This window comes from Schistocerca americana, chromosome 5, assembly GCF_021461395.2.
Source record: "Schistocerca americana isolate TAMUIC-IGC-003095 chromosome 5, iqSchAmer2.1, whole genome shotgun sequence".
Lineage (NCBI taxonomy): Eukaryota > Metazoa > Arthropoda > Insecta > Orthoptera > Acrididae > Schistocerca > Schistocerca americana.
This window is the reverse complement of record NC_060123.1, coordinates 538,882,912-538,899,112: the sequence shown is the minus strand read 5'-3', so window position 1 is coordinate 538,899,112 and position 16,201 is coordinate 538,882,912.

Genomic DNA, 16,201 nt, shown 5'->3' with positions numbered 1-16,201 from the left:
GGCTAATTGGCGTGCTGCCTTGTATATGTGCATAATGTACAACAGCTCAGTCGTCAATGGACAAGATTTATACGCTGTGTGGCGGGGATGACCACCTAATAGTCATCTGATTTCAGCATCAATACTTCTTGTACCATCTGAAATTTTATATTTAGCATTTAAGAAATCTTTCACGCAGGAGGATCGTACAAACATACCGCCGTTTGAGTTTCGTACAGATTCCCGTGTGGAGGACATAATGATAGACATCCCTGGGGTTGTGAAGCAGCTGAATGGGTTGAAAATAAATAAACTGTCACTTGCTGATGGGATTCCAATTCGGTTTTACAGAGAGTACTCTACTGCATTGGCTCCTTACTTAGCTTGCATTTATCGCGAATCTCTTGCCCAACGTAAAGTCCCGAGCGACTGGAAAAAAGTGCAAGTGACGCCTGTATATAAGAAGGGTAGAAAGACGGATCCTCAAAATTACAGACCGATACCCTTAACATCGGTTTGTTGCAGGATTCTCGAACATATTCTTAGTTCGAATATAATGAATTTCCTTGAGACAGAGAAGTTGCTCTCCACGCATCAGCACGGCTTTAGAAAGCATCGCTCCTGCGAAACGCAACTCGCCCTTTTTTCACATGATATCTTGCGAACCATGGATGAAGGGTATCAGAGGGATGCCATATTCCTTGAGTTCCGGAAAGCGTTTGACTCGGTGCCCCACTGCAGACGCCTAAGGTACAAGCATATGGTATTGGTTCCCAAGTATGTGAGTGGCTCGAAGACTTCTTAAGTAATAGAACTCAGTACGTTGTCCTCGACGGTGAGTGTTCATCGGAGGTGACGGTATCATCGGAGTGCCTCAGGGAAGTGTGGTAGGTCCGCTGTTTGGTTCTATCTACATAAATGATCTTTTGGATAGGGTGGATAGCAATGTGCGGCTGTTTGCAGATGATGCTGTGGTGTACGGGAAGGTGTCGTCGTTGAGTGACTGTAGGAGGATACAAGATGACTTGGACAGGATTTGTGATGGGTGTAAAGAATGGCAGCTAATTCTATACAGAGTTAAATGTTAATTACTGCAGATGAATAGGAAAAAGAATCCTGTAATGTTCTAATACTCCATTAGTAGTGTAGTACTTGACACAGTCACGTTGACTAATATTTGGGCGTAACATTGCAGAGCGATATGAAGTGGGACAAACATGTAATAGCAGTTGTGGGGAAGGCGGATGGTCGTTTTCGGTTCATTGGTAGAATTCTGGGAAGATGTGGTTCATCTGTAAAGAAGACCGCTTATAAAACACTAATGCGACCTATTCTTGAGTACTGCTCGAGCGTTTGGGATCCCTATCAGATCGGATTGAGGGACGACATAGAAGCAGTTCAGACGCGGGCTGCTGGATGTGGTACTGGTAGGTTTGATCATCACGCGAGTGTTACGGAAATGCTTCAGGAGCTCTGTTGGGAGTCTCTGGAGGAAAGGAAGCGTTCTTTTCGTGAATCGCTACTGAGGAAATTTAGAGAACCAGCATTTGAGGCTGACTGCAGTACAATTTTACTACCGCCAACTTATATTTCGCGGAAAGACCACAAAGATAAGATAAGAGAGATTAGGGCTCGTACAGAGGCATATAGGCAGTCATTTTTCCCTAGTTCTGTTTGGGAGTGGACAGGGAGAGAAGATGCACCGTATGATGGATTGCGGAGTATGTATGTAGATGTATATCATGATTTAGGAGAAATTATGTGCGGAGGCTGAGTCTATAGACGCTGCGATAATGAATAGCTCCGTCCGAATAGTCCTCGGAAAGCCAAACGGTACCGACCAACCGCGGTGTCATTCTTAACCGACAGGCGTCACTGGGTACAGATATCGAGGGGCATTTGGTGAGCACACTTCGTTCCCGGCCTTTGTCGGTTTCTAGACCGGAAGCCACTACTTCTCAGTGGAGTAGCTTCTCAACTGGCTTCACAAGGGCTGGATGCACCCCGCTTTCAAACAGTCCCAATAGCACTCGTGATAGGCCCAAACGGTCATCCAACTAAGTGCTAGCCAAGACCGACAGCGCTTTAACTTCAGTGATCTGGCGGCAACGATCAGGCTTTAGGAATAACATCATTCACATAGTCCTGAAGATTGCAACAGCTGACAAGAACGAAGATTATCGCAGAATCAGCTAAAAAACTCACGCATCCAAGTTTCTGACACAAATAACATACAGAAGAATAGAAAATGAAATTGAGGATGTGTTAGATGACGATCAGTCCCGCTTTAGGAAAGGTGAAAGCATGAGAAAGGTCGCTCTGACGTTGCGGTTGATAATGCAAGCAAGACCGAAGGAAACAGGATTTGCCCACCTGGAAAAGGCTTCGGCAGTGTAAAATGGTGCAAGGTGTTCGATGTTCTAAGAAAAATAGGGATAAGCTATAGGGAAAGACAGTTAATGCACAAAACGTAAAAAGACTAAGAAGGAACAACACGAATGGAACACAAAGATCCAAGTGCTCGGATTAAAAAAGGTATAAGACAGGGATGTAGGCTTTCACCCCTATTGTTCAATCTATATGTCGAAGGAACTATGACGGAATAAGAGAAAGGTTGAACACTGGGATTAAAATTTAAGGTGAAAATCCTAATTGAAGAAGAATTATGGGATATTTTTTTTTTATAAATTATACAGATTATATAGATTTCGGCTAGTGCCTAGCCATTATCAATGCATTATTTTCTAGTCTCGATACATGTCAGTTCCGTGTTGTTCGGGCGTCAGTTAGATTGATAATAGCTAGGCACTAGAAATTTCGATTTGCCAAATATAACCTATAAAAAAGGACGACTGATTACTGCGCTCTATAATTTATAAATAATATCACTGTCGCTGAGTGCATCAACTGTCCTAATGGAAGGTAACCTGAATTACGGGAGATTTTGAATGGAAAGAATAATCTAATGAGTGAAGAATGTGGATTAGGAATAAATCGAAGAAAGAAGAAAATAACGAGAACTAGCACGAATGAAAACGGCGAGAAACTTAACAGTAGAATTGGGGATCAGGAAGCCGAGAAAGTGAAGGATCTCTCCTACCTAGGCATCTAAAATAATGAACGGAGAGGGGATGACATAAAAAGCAGAATAGTACAGGCAAAAAGGATAATTTTGGCCAAGTCAAGTTTGATGCTATTAGACATACGCCTTAACTGGGAGAAGAAATTTCTAAGTATGTACGTTTGGAGCACAGCATTGTACGGCAGCGAAACGTGAACTGTGGGAAAACGGGAACAGAAGAGAATCGTAGTACATGAGATGTGGTGCTACAGATGAAGGTAGAAATTAGTTGGACTGATAAGGTAAGGAATGAGGAGGTTCTCTGGAGATTCAGCTAGGAAAGGAATGTATAGAAAAAACTAACAAGAAGAAGGAATAGGATGATAGGGCGCATGTTAAGAAACCAGAGGATCAGTACCATGGTACTAGAGGGACTTGTAAAGGGTAAAAAGTGTGGAGGAAGACAGAGACATAGATATATCCGGCAAATAATTGAGGACGTAGGTTGCAAGGGTTTCTCTGAGGTAAAAGAATAGCACAGAAGAGGAATTCGTCGTGGGTCGCATCAAACCATTGAGAAGACTAATGACTCAAAGAAAAAAGGAAATTTTGTGTCATAGGCTTTCCAGTCTGCCTTTCAGAATGCATATCACGACTTGCTTCGGGACAAGATCCGTAGCTGTATCCAACTCATTTACGAATATAGTGACAGGAACTCTTGTAGGTGATTTTGTAATCAGTCGTCTCTTCGAAAGCACAGTGTGTCCCGCCAGTCAAATGTGATATTGGTTCCCACTAATAGTCCTGATAGGGCATCGGCGTTAGCACGTCGTTCTGTTTGCCGACAGGGGATTGAATAACTGTAATGTCTGTGAAAGAGATGTCGTCCTATAAGTTGTGCCACTTTTTCTGTCCGGCGGTTCTCAGGAACGAACGAGGAAATTAGTCGTGTGTGATCCACTGTGAGGCTAAATTTTGTGCCGAAATGAAATACGTAATATGTTAGCTAGTGCTACTTCCTCGATTTATGAGTAATTGATCTGAGCTGAAGTTCTAGACATGTACACATGGTTTATCGACGTCCATCACCGCTTTTATGAGAAATAACGGCTCTGACGCCATGATGGAACGCGTCGATGGCCAGGTGGAGGCTTTAGATGGACCACTGATCGCCAGACGAGGAGTGGACATCAGATAACGTTGTAGCATGTGAGAAGTCTTCTGATACTACTCTGTTCATTCATTAATTGCACCTTCCTTGCGTAGATTATTGAGGGATTTGGCAATCTGGGCAGATTTGGTATATATTTTGTATAATAATTTGTTTTGTCATGAAAGGATTGTAGGTCTTTTACGTTGTTGCTTCCTCATCTTGATGAACCGGTTCAGGTTATTTTAACACAGTGTATGTCCTAACCATTACACCTGCCCTAGAAAGATTTCACGCTTTTGTATGTTTGCACTTTAATGGTTCAAATGGCTCTGAGCACTATGGGACTTAACATCTGTGGTCATCAGTTCCCTAGAACTTAGAACTACTGAAACCTAACTAACCTAAGGACATCACACACATCCATGCCCGAGGCAGGATTCGAACCTGCGACCATAGCGGTCACGTGGTTCCAGACTGAAGCGCCTAGAACCGCTCGGCCACACCGGCCGACTGCACTTTACTCCACTCCGTTGTAGTGTCGGGAACAGTAGGAGTAAGTATTCAAGATCTTCTCTTGTAGTGTCAGTTGCTAATAAAGTGTCCAGATAATTTACTGTGTTCGAAATGTTCAGAATCAGCTGCTCCAAGAAACGTCGGAAAACTCGAATGTACTAGCTACTCTGAAAGACAGTCTGTGGAACCTGTGCAATTCAAATGACTTTTTGATGACCAAGAACTGACGGGACTCTTCGTATAGCGTCAACTGCAAGTAATATTACACGATTGCGTAGTGTCTATTCTTTCGGCCGTGCATTCATATAATTGATTACCCTCGGTGGGCTATGAATATAAAACCTTCAGTGCGGATGCACATTTACATTCAACCTCCGGCGGGAATCTAAACTTAGCGAGCACGGACATGGACGAGGGCTGTTGTCAGGTGGCGCTGGAAGAGAATGTGGGTTGGGAGGAGAGCGCGCCAAGATTTGCAATAAACGCTGTGTCCGGGTGGTGCAGTAATTAATGCAACTGCCTAGTAAGCAGGCGATTCCGGGTTGAGTCGTGGTCTAGCTCGCATTTTCACTCGTCACAGCTGATTCTGCTTAAGTCCTGAAGCACCTGAAATCATTCATTCCTTCTCTTCCCTTTCCAACCTCCATGTTCACCTTCAAGTTACGTAATTGTAAACAAGTCTCTGGTACATCTGTTTTAGAAAAGTACTGTCTACCCGAAAAACTTGACATGATTTATTCTGCAGTTGGAATATGATAATGCCGTTCTGCGATAGTCCATTTATATTTGCTTTAAAGTGCCCGAAAACGTATAGGTTGAAAGAGATATAGGATAAGTGTTTTGTTATTATCTATTTTTCTGATAAAAGCTGGGCATTCCGTTTCCCATCAAACCATGGTGATATGTCGAAAAGTTTACCTTATACTGAATGGCTCTGAGCACTATGGGACTTAACTTCTGAGGTCATCAGTCCCCGAGAACTTAGAACTACTTAAACCTAACTAACCTAAGGACTTCACACACATCCATGCCCGAGGCAGGATTCGAACCTGCGACTGTAGCGGTCGCGCGGTTCCAGACTGTAGCGCCTAGAACCGCTCAGCCACTCCGGCCGGCTTACCTTATGCTGACAGGAACATGTAATTAATATCTTTCAGGTCCTCATGCTGGGGAGGTGGGCATTTTAATTGCTACTCAGTAGTGGAACGAGGTGTCTCTTGAGAGCACATTTAGCGCTCTGTGACGTTACTGAAATAAAAACTAAAGACTAAGAAACGCCTATGAGAAATCAAGCAATAAACCTCAAATACAAAAGAAATGAATTGGAATTGTTTCGATCGAAGAGACAAGAAATTATAGAACTGTGCGTTAGCTCCTTGTAGGTAAGAAATACAGTTTCAGCGGCTGTACAGACAGGGCATGACCGGAGCACCTAAAACTAAATATAAATTCTTCTGTCACATAGGATCATGAAATCTTTGGAAGTTTGTACCATTATGTACTACGATACTTTGTCATTCTTGTGACACGTAACCAATCGTAAGGCATAGAAAGGATTCTCACGTGCTAACGAATGGTGCACTTGCTTAGGACGGCACAACTTTACGCGTTGCAAATTGCACACAGCTGCACGGTGCATCGGTACGAATTGAGGCAAAATGTGTGCTTGATCGACGTTAACAGGCATTTACAAACGAACCATAACCAGGAGAAAATATATTTGTTTCCCCTAAAGATATAACTGCTTTGCAGGAAATAAGATTTCGCCAAAATAGAAGAAAGGGAAGAAATCACAAAAATTATCCGCGATACCATTTCAGAATCAGCTCCACGTGCAATTTAAGAGACCAGGAAACAAAGAAACCGGATTGGTAATTTTTGATTCTACCGGAACAAACCAACTTCCCAATGTCCAACTTTAATGGAATATACAGCAATCCAACAACAAAATATCGTGTTTAATATCTAAAGTGCGAAGAGTACTGTCGTGAATCTGGATCTTGTTAATTCGATTCTGGACACTTCATTTGTGATCTCTATTAAGTATTATTTGCTCTGAGTGCAATTTTTTAAAAAATTTTGAGTGCCTTACGTTGTTCACAAGTCCGAGAACTGTTTACTAAATCAAATTTTGTAGAATAGTAACTATCATATTCTGACCATTAAGATGTGGTACCGTAATTTATTGTCAAAGTTAGATAAGGAGTAAGAAATGAATTACGTATATTCTTCTCATTTTAATAATCACGCACAAATTTACATCACTAAAGACATATTCCCACCCCGTGGTCACGTAAACTATACGTTTGTATTACTTTCTTATACCAAGTTTCCAACGCTGTTTAATATTTATTTGTCCCTTTTTGACATTGTAGCCAAAGTTTAGACGAAATATAATTTAAAATATAACTGTTGTTGGTTACGTATCCTAAATTATATTAGCATTCAAACCATATGTGAACATTCTTGCCTGCTTTAACCTATCACACTATCACAAAGACGAAAATAATGTAGCACCAACAGAGCTTGAAGGCGTGAATGTTAGGACAAGGTGAATTCATTCTTACAGATTCGCATACATTCGAGCGTGAGACCGCGTGCGTGACACAATGTTACTTACAAGCGGGGGAAACGTCTGGTCAGAATGGAATGGGACTGCGACGCACATGGCGTTCAGCCTGCTTGTATGCGAAGACGTTTCGCGGAACTGTCAAGGGCAGGCAATAAATCTGAACTGTCCGAAGGCCACCGGCCCATATTTCACGCTAAGAAAGCCCAGGGAGCCACAGCCGTGGACCCGAATCTGCTGCGACGACGTTGTGGTTCCGCACAGGGAACGCATATGCGTCAACTTGTCCTCTTGTATAATTTATTTCTTTTAATATTGGCGAGGATAAAATCTGATACAAGGCCGAATTTGTACTCAAACTTTCTGGTCACTGAAACATTTGGTATACACTGCAATTCAGCACTAAGGACAAGCTGCTACGTCCGTCTAAACTCCAAAGAAATTCATACATGTTATAAAGATGTATGTATGTTTCTATGTTCCATGCCGCCTCCTCCAAGGAACCGAAAACATCGAATGTTTGTGCACATATCACTCAGGTGTCTGGATATAGTCATTGTGGGGTTAAGAAACACCTACTTATCAAAGTGGTGGGGGTGAGAATTTAACCTTCCAGTATTTCAGAATGAGAGCATTTATTGATTTGCAACAAACTTTACACAATTTCAAACCCTTACGAAACTTTTCTTCTCTGACGATCCCAACAAAATGACGAAAGGAAAAAAGTTTATCGAATACTACATTTTCGCTGTTCATGCAGAAAGACTACCGCATCTGGCAAAATTTTAATTTATTGCTTCTTTGCTACTAACTCTACTGGCAACACATTTCGCAGACAGTGATCACATATGCGGGTGATTGTACCTACAAAATTATATCATTGTACAACAATTATTTCAGGGTGCATGATGCCATAAACATTGATCTGCGTGGAAACGAACCTGCAGGGCGAAATTCGTTAGAGATACCAGTGAAATATATTAAATATATGTGAAATGTATGTGACGTGTGCGTGTCTGAGACGTGCTATTTCAGGGTACATGATGCCATAAACATTGATCTGCGTGGGAACGAACCTGCAGGGCGAGATACCAGTGAAATATATTAAATATATGTGAAATGTATGTGAGGTCTGCGTGTCTGAGACATGCTACGGACGAGGAACTCATCCTAAATTCTTAGATCTATCTCAGTCAAACCTCATACGCATATTAGCTACTATCTGGAAAGAAATACTGAGGAGATAATAACCAGTAACCTTCTATTCGGTTTGGGGATGATAAGGTAGGGAGAGAACGGGAGGAGACTGGACTGACAAAGGGGGGAGGAGGCGATGCACACAGATATTGGGGAGAAGGAGATGGACAGAGGGATTGGGGAAAATGGACAGAGAAAGGGAAGAGTAGGAGATGGACGTAGAGAGGGTGAAGGAGGAGATGAACAAAGGAAGGAAAGAGTAGGAGATAAAGGGAAAGGGGAGAACGTAGATGAACTGGAAGAGGGAGAAGGAGACAAAGACATGGGGAGGCAAAAATGGGCAGAGAAAGTGAAGAGGAGATGGAATGAGAGAGATGCACAGTGAGTGGGTGGAGGAGGTGATACACGAGGTGAGGAGGAATATAGGGGCAGGGGGAGAAGGATTTATAGAGGGTAGGTACAGATGGACAAAGTGGGGAGCAACAGATTGAGAGAGGCAGTGGAGAGTAACGAATGGACAAAGAGGGGAAAGAGGACATTGACAGGGGGAAGGGCGTGTAGTATGTGGTCACAGAGAGGGGAAGAAGGAGACAGAGGTGTGAAGGAGATGGGTACAGAGAGGGGAAGAAAGAAATGGACTAACAGAGTTGGAATAAACACTTACCCGGACAACACCCGATATTCAGCTAGTAGTATCATGACAACTACATCAGAAAAAAGTACCTTTCGTCTTTTGAAAAACAGCATTCGGACCTGATAACTTTGAGAAAGGTTTTTACTGCCCACGGACAGTGTGGGAGAAATCTTCTTTTAGAGTTAATAAGGGCTCTGATGTCATACGTGTTTAAGCTGCCACGGAAATGTGAGATGGACAGCTGACCACTGTGAGATTCCCAAAGTTACTCCGAATCAAAGTGATAGAAGCACTCCTCATCTCCTATGCTGACAATTGACGGAAAATATGGATCTCGGGCTCAAGTATTTTCGAAACCGCAGACATTGCCACTCGTGTTGCCAGCAGCTGCAAACGGTTTGTGTAGCAATAATTATAAACGTATCTTCTTACTGTCAACGAATGTAAATGGCTTGACATCGCTGACTTGGAGATCTTCGAGGTTTTTCTTATCCGCCAAATAGGAATAGGATTCACTCCCTTGGGCACAATGGCACCTCTTCATTGCTAAGTGCGAATTATGGCTCTCAAACGTAACTGTGACGTGTACGCGTATATCATAGCATCATGTTCGTAGGCAGGAACCAGAAGCAAGAAGGTGAAACCTGTAGCCGGGTAAAGCTCACGGTTCTTTAAAAACAGTAAGGTTTTCACCGAGCTTATAGTTCCCATCCTACGCGCGTGTCCCCGCCAACAGTGTTACATGCCCGCACTATGCGAGGTACAGCAGAGGCCATTCGAATTTAGTCCAGACGTTAAGCTGTTATGTCTAGCGATCAGGAAGTCTGTGTCGCCACCTCCTCTCATTGTAATCCAAATCCTACCAATGGAAATGTATTCCAGCATCGGCATTATTATCGGGTACAGAGATTGGTTACTTACCAAGCATTTGTAACTGATGGCGTTTCTACAGTCCTTGTCAATTCCTAATTGATGCTACATAAATCTCAGAAGAAATTACGATATTGCAGTGCCTGCGTTGCACATACACGCGTGACCTAAGGACCATTGCATCGCTCAACAAAATAGGCACTGGAACACTGTATTTGTTCGCCGATACCAGGCAGCGACTTTCAGTTAGGAATATCGTCCCCTGTACGGCAATTATATAAAGTATGTGTGACTACAGGTTGTGACGCAGGAACGACGACATATGGAAGTTGGGTCCGTCTTGGGTCAGGCACGGATAATCAAAGTGTTTAAGGCAACCATTAGCGTAAAGCAGGAAATCCGCGTTCGAAATCCGGTCGTATCATCATTCCCTTATACAGCTGGTGGTTGTTCAGATTCGCAAATGTGAATACATTTTAAGCCGGCCGCAGAGGTAGAGTGGTTCTAGGCGCTTCAGTCCTGAACCGCGTGACTGCTACGGTCGCAGGTTCGAATCCTGCATCGGGCATGGATGTGTGTGATGTCTTTAAGTTAGTTAGGTTTAAGTAGTTCTAAGTTCTAGGGGACTAATCAACTCAGATGTTAAGTCCCATAGTGCTCAGAGCCATATGAACCATTTCAATACATTTTATGTACTTCAGAAAGAACTGTCAGGGTGCGTTGACTTTACTTGGTGCGTCGACTTTACTTGCAGCTGATACCAATATGTCAATTGTGCGTTGCGTTGTTTTACGGCGTATGTCTGCCTGTTCATTACGTCATTATGTTCGTTCAATCACAGCAGACATTTCTGCTTCAGCTTAACTGCGTTCGACACCATGAGTAGCCTCTAGCCATAACTCTCCACGCACATGCCAACGCGAGGATTGTCAGCAACCAATGCCGTTTAAACACTAACGTACGCCACTTCCAGTACCTTCAGTGGTTACCTTGTCGGTATTAGAACAGCATATCTGTGTAGGACATCAGTCCTGCTTTGATATCATCAACAGTGAAAACTTTAAACAAACTATATTAAATCGACAGGCGCTTAAACGTTGCGCAAAGAAAGGACGCAGTCCTACTCTCAGTACGCTTTTTATGCCGTGACTTCCCTCGATGCTCTTGGCAGGATAGTTTCCCTGTCGAAGTTACTAGCCTTTGGCGTCCTGGTTGGCTAGCGCTCTCTATTTAGGACGGCCTCGGCTCGCAAGGTGGAACTCGTTCGGGGGCAGTGACGCAGACTTGGTAGGGAAGAGTGACGGAGACTTGGTCGGCGGCGGTGGCAGAGGGAAAACACCGCACGGAGCAACACGAGTAGTCAGTGGGCGCTTGGTGAACTGTGAGGACGCACGATGTTGACATTCCTGCGCCTGGGTGTGGCGGCGAGCGGAACTGGAGTGCGGAAGCAGTCACCAGTCAACATAGGTTCTGGTTAAGAATGTTGTCTGTCTCGAATCCTGAAAAGAGCACTGAAGTTTACCCCAGCGTGCATGTTAGCAGCGAGTTCCTGGACTAACTTTAAATGGTGAGTCATTTTGTGGTTGAACTTTTGTGTATGTTTCCTCCACGTAGCCGCTTCGATTTTCACTAGTCATTCCTTAAACCACTTGGATGCGGGTCCGAAATACTTGGTATTGGAAGTCCATGTAACTGCGCTGTAACCTGCTTCCGTTGCATTTACCGTGAATTACAGCTGTGGCCGATATTCGGGGATTCTTTTTTTATTATTATTGTTAGTATGTTAGGTGGTCATTTTTATAAATCAAAGTTTATTCTCTGTACAAAACTTCAGCCACTAATTTAAACTGAGATTGCAAATTTCTTACTGTTGGCAACCGTAATAGTAACAATTTTGCTTGACACTGCACTGTCTCCGATTTTTCAAAACATAGGAAGAGTATTCGCCGCCATTACGTGTTGTTGTGAGTGTGTAGTATTCATTTGTTTAGTAGCGCGTCTGGCTGGGTGAGGCGCGTGAGTTTGAAGTGTATTTGGCATCTGTGGTATTTGGTTTGTTTGAGTGTGTGTTCTTGATTGGGGCACAGAGAGAGAGAGAGAGAGAGAGAGAGAGAGAGAGAGAGAGAGAGAGAGAGAGAGAAAGCGAGAGGGAGGGAGGAAGAAACAATGTTTTTTCTTTGTCTCATGAGTAGTTTTGGTGTGGGTGTTATTTGTATAGTTCTTCTGTTGTGACGAAGGGGGTTTTATTGCACAGTGATGCGTATTGATTGAGTACTTTCTTTCCTTGGGCCATTAGTTTTTCGATGTGATAGTTTTCTTCTACAGTTATAGTTTGGTATAAGCTGCTACTAGTTTTAAAGATAGTAAGTCAGATTCACTGTTTGTTGGGTGGTGGTTACGTGCTATCACGTGGTCTGCTAATGATGTGTGTGCTACTGCTTTTCAGTGCTCTGATGTGTTCTGTATATCTGGTTCTGAAATTCCTGTTTGCTTGGGCCACATACACAGACTGACAGTAGTTGCAAGTCAGGTGGTGTATACCGGACTGGTTGTATTCGCCGGTGTTGGTAGTATTTCTTCCAAGTCTGCTTTGTATTGTGTTGTTGGTTCTCTATGCTACGTTGAGCCCTTGTTTCCTTAGTAGATTACCCACCCCGTGTGTGTCTTTGTTGCTGTAAGTCATTATTTGCCATTTGTTGCATACTGTCTACTGATTTGTTTAGTGTTGTGTTTGTATGTGTGAGTGTTTCATGGTTAAGTGTTGTCTATTTTTGTGGTTTATTTTGTCTGCTCTCTTTGCATCACATCCATTCTCTTGTGCAATTGGATTTATTTTGTTCAGTTCTTGTGTGTAATCGTGTTTGTTCATAGGTATTCAGTCTTTGTAGTAAATATCTGAAGCTGGCTTCTTTGTGAGTTATGGGGCCATTGGATTGGTTATGAATAATGGTGTTGGTGATTGTGGGTTTTCTGTAGCTTGTGAATTCACGTTTGTTGTTTGTGACATTTAAGAAACAAAGTTTTTCATCTGTTTGTGTTTCAATGGTGAACTATATCTGTGGGTGGATGGAGTTTATGTTGTCATGAAGTTCTTTTATGCGAGGCTGTGGTTCACCTATTAAGGAAATTGTCATCTACATATCTGTACTAATATATTATTTTGTACTGTTTTGGTATTACTATTTTGTCAAAATTTGTTTTTCTATCTGACTGAGGAAAATGTCGGCTAGGAGGCTACTGATTGGGGATCTCATAGGTAGTCCATCTTGTTGAGAGTAAAATCTGTTGTTAAATGTGAAGTAGTTTTGCTCTGTGATGAGCCTGAGGAAGGCTGATATTTCTTGTATGTTTGTTATTGGTATGTTTCCTTGTAGTTGGAGGTTTCTTTCTATGATGTTGATTTGTTCTTCTGTTCGGTTGTGTGTGTACATGGAAATTGTGTCAAATTAAACAACGTTGCTGTGTTCGGTATGTTTTCATTTCTTATTTTTTCTATTAAGTCACGTGAGTTCTTTAGACTTCTGTTTTCGATGTATTTGTATATTGTCTGCAGCAGAGTGTGTGTCTGTGTGTTTGGCTACGTGGTATGTTGGTGCTTTCGTAAAGTTTATCAATGGACATATAGGTATTCTGGATTTGTGAAATTTAGGCAATGATTTTTGGGTGAGGGCCTTAGGATTTTTCTGTATCATTCTTTTAATCTGTGTTTCTGTGAAAACTGTTTCTATGTTTTTCGGCGTTCTCTAAAACTTACTTTGGTATCGGTTTGTTGGATCACTTCTTAATTCTGTGATAATGTTGCTTTGTATGTATTCTAATGTTTCGTCAGTGTATTCCTGTTTGCTTATGACTACTATTGAATTACCCTTGCCGAATTTTGTGATGATGACATTTTTTTGTTTGTTAATTGGCTGTGTAGTTTTCTGTATGTTTTTTCTTCATCAGTCCTTGTGTTTTCTTTTATGGTGGGTTTGTTCTCTTTGATTATGTTTATTATTTCCTCAGCAACTAGTTCTCCAGTTAGATCTGCACTGAATTCAGGTGTGTTTAAAAACTAAACACACCTGTTGCTTTATGATGTGTGCAGCTTCTGTTATGATGTTTTCTACTGTCCTGTGTGACACCATTGCGTTTATGTTACGTTTGGGACCCTTTTCACGTAGGCTGCTGTCTTATTCAGATAATTTTACGTCTCCTAGATTAATCATTCTTTTGCGAAAGGTGTGTTTGTAGTATGGGTGGAGGAATTGGTAGGTGTTTGTGTGGTTTATCATTTTGGTGAGTTCCTTTGGTTGGATTGTCCGCTTTCTGCCTGCTATCGTATCTGTGTATGTCCTGACCCTTACATTAATTCATCAAATAATGGTGGATACATTATGTGATTTGCTATTTCTATATGCAATCTGTACAGTTCAATATTCAGAACCTGTCTTTTGGAGTACATAAACCGGATTTCTTGCTTTATCCATATGATTTCCGCCTTACGTTTGGCCTACTGATGACATGTTTACAGTTATGGTTACGTAGTTAGGTACTATTTTATAAGCCAAACATAGTTTGCTGAATTTTATGTGGAGGATAGGTTTTTGAAATTTGATGGATGTGTTTTGGAATTTGTTGAAGAGCTGCAAAGGAAGTACCTGGCATGGCATAGACATAATCATCTTGTGGTGTTGCAGGTCTTCTTCTTATGCCTGTGCTTGCTACGAAGTGGGAAGAAGAATTCCGCCTTATGCAAGACACCATTTTGCCGTTTTGTTTCACCCACACGTGTTTCAGCACATATTTTGCTATCTTCAGTGTTTTTTTTTTTTTTCACAGTTGAGATATTTACTTACGACCTGATGCCCTATGTGTTTTTTACAAAATTATGTCAAAGTTCCATTTATAGCTGATTGTCAAAAGGGTGGAAGTATGCATTAGTTTACGCACCTTACAAGATACTATTGAATATTTATTTTGATAACTATTCTGCTACACAATCCACAATCTACAACGCTCTTCGCCACAATAGGAGAACTTTACAAAAAACACCCACATAAAAACTACTCATAAGGAAAAAAATTCTTCCTCCCTCCCTCCTTCACTCTCTCTCTCTCTTTCTCTCTCTACATCAGTCCTGAATCACACACACACACACACACACACACACACACACACACACACACACACACACACACACTCACACTGAAAGAAACCAGGCACCACAGATGTCAAATACACCTACTTGTGGGTAATCCAGCCAAACGCCCTGCTAAATAAATGAATACTACAGAGCCACAACGACACGTAATGGCGGCAAAAACTCTGCCAAAAAATCTGAGACAGTGCACTGTCAAGCGACCATAGGTCACGAAATCTAACTATTCACTTCGCCAACAACACATGAGAAAGCGCCACAATACCAAAACCGTAAGTTGCACACGAGAAACGTGATACATACTCATTTCCGTTTGTAAATACATAATAAACAAAAAAAAATTACGTTTTGGTGTATGCAGATGAGAAGTTGTAGATTGTTTAGCAGAATAGCTACCAAAATAAATGTCCAATAGTATCATGTAAATTATGTAAACTTACGCATAATTCCACTCTTTTGCCAATTAGCTATAAGTAGAACTTCGACTTAGTGTTATAAACAACACATAGGGCATAAGGTCGTTAATAAAAAATCTCAACTGTGATAAAACAACCCACTGAAGATAGCAAAAAATGTGCTGAAACATGTCTGGGTTAAACAAAACAGAAAATAGGTGTCTTGCACTAGCGGAATTCCTCTTCCCATGTCTGAAAAATCTAAATCTTCAGACATTGTCCACGATTGAACAACATGTAGACAACGAATCGAATTAGCGAAGTCTGCTGCCAGGCGGGACAAACGCTAAAGAAAAAGATGTCCGCCCGTTAACAACAGAAATTCATTAACCTGTCGTTGTTTTTAATTCCAGATGCGCTGATACACGAGGTCCAGTCAGGTTAATGCGACCACTGTCCATGTTCGGCGTCAGAGCGTGCAGTAACCACTCATAGACAGGAGGTGAAAGTCCATAAAGCGTGTCGGGGGATCGTGGGAAAAATGCAGTTTTCGTAACGTGGAAAGGAGCAGTTTATTTTACATCTAAAAGCTTTCCGGCTAAGGGTGAAAGCATTTCTGAAATAGTTAAGCCGCCGTGATTAAAGTATACTGAGCAAGCAAGCTGACGGTATCCAAAACCGGTGCTGAGG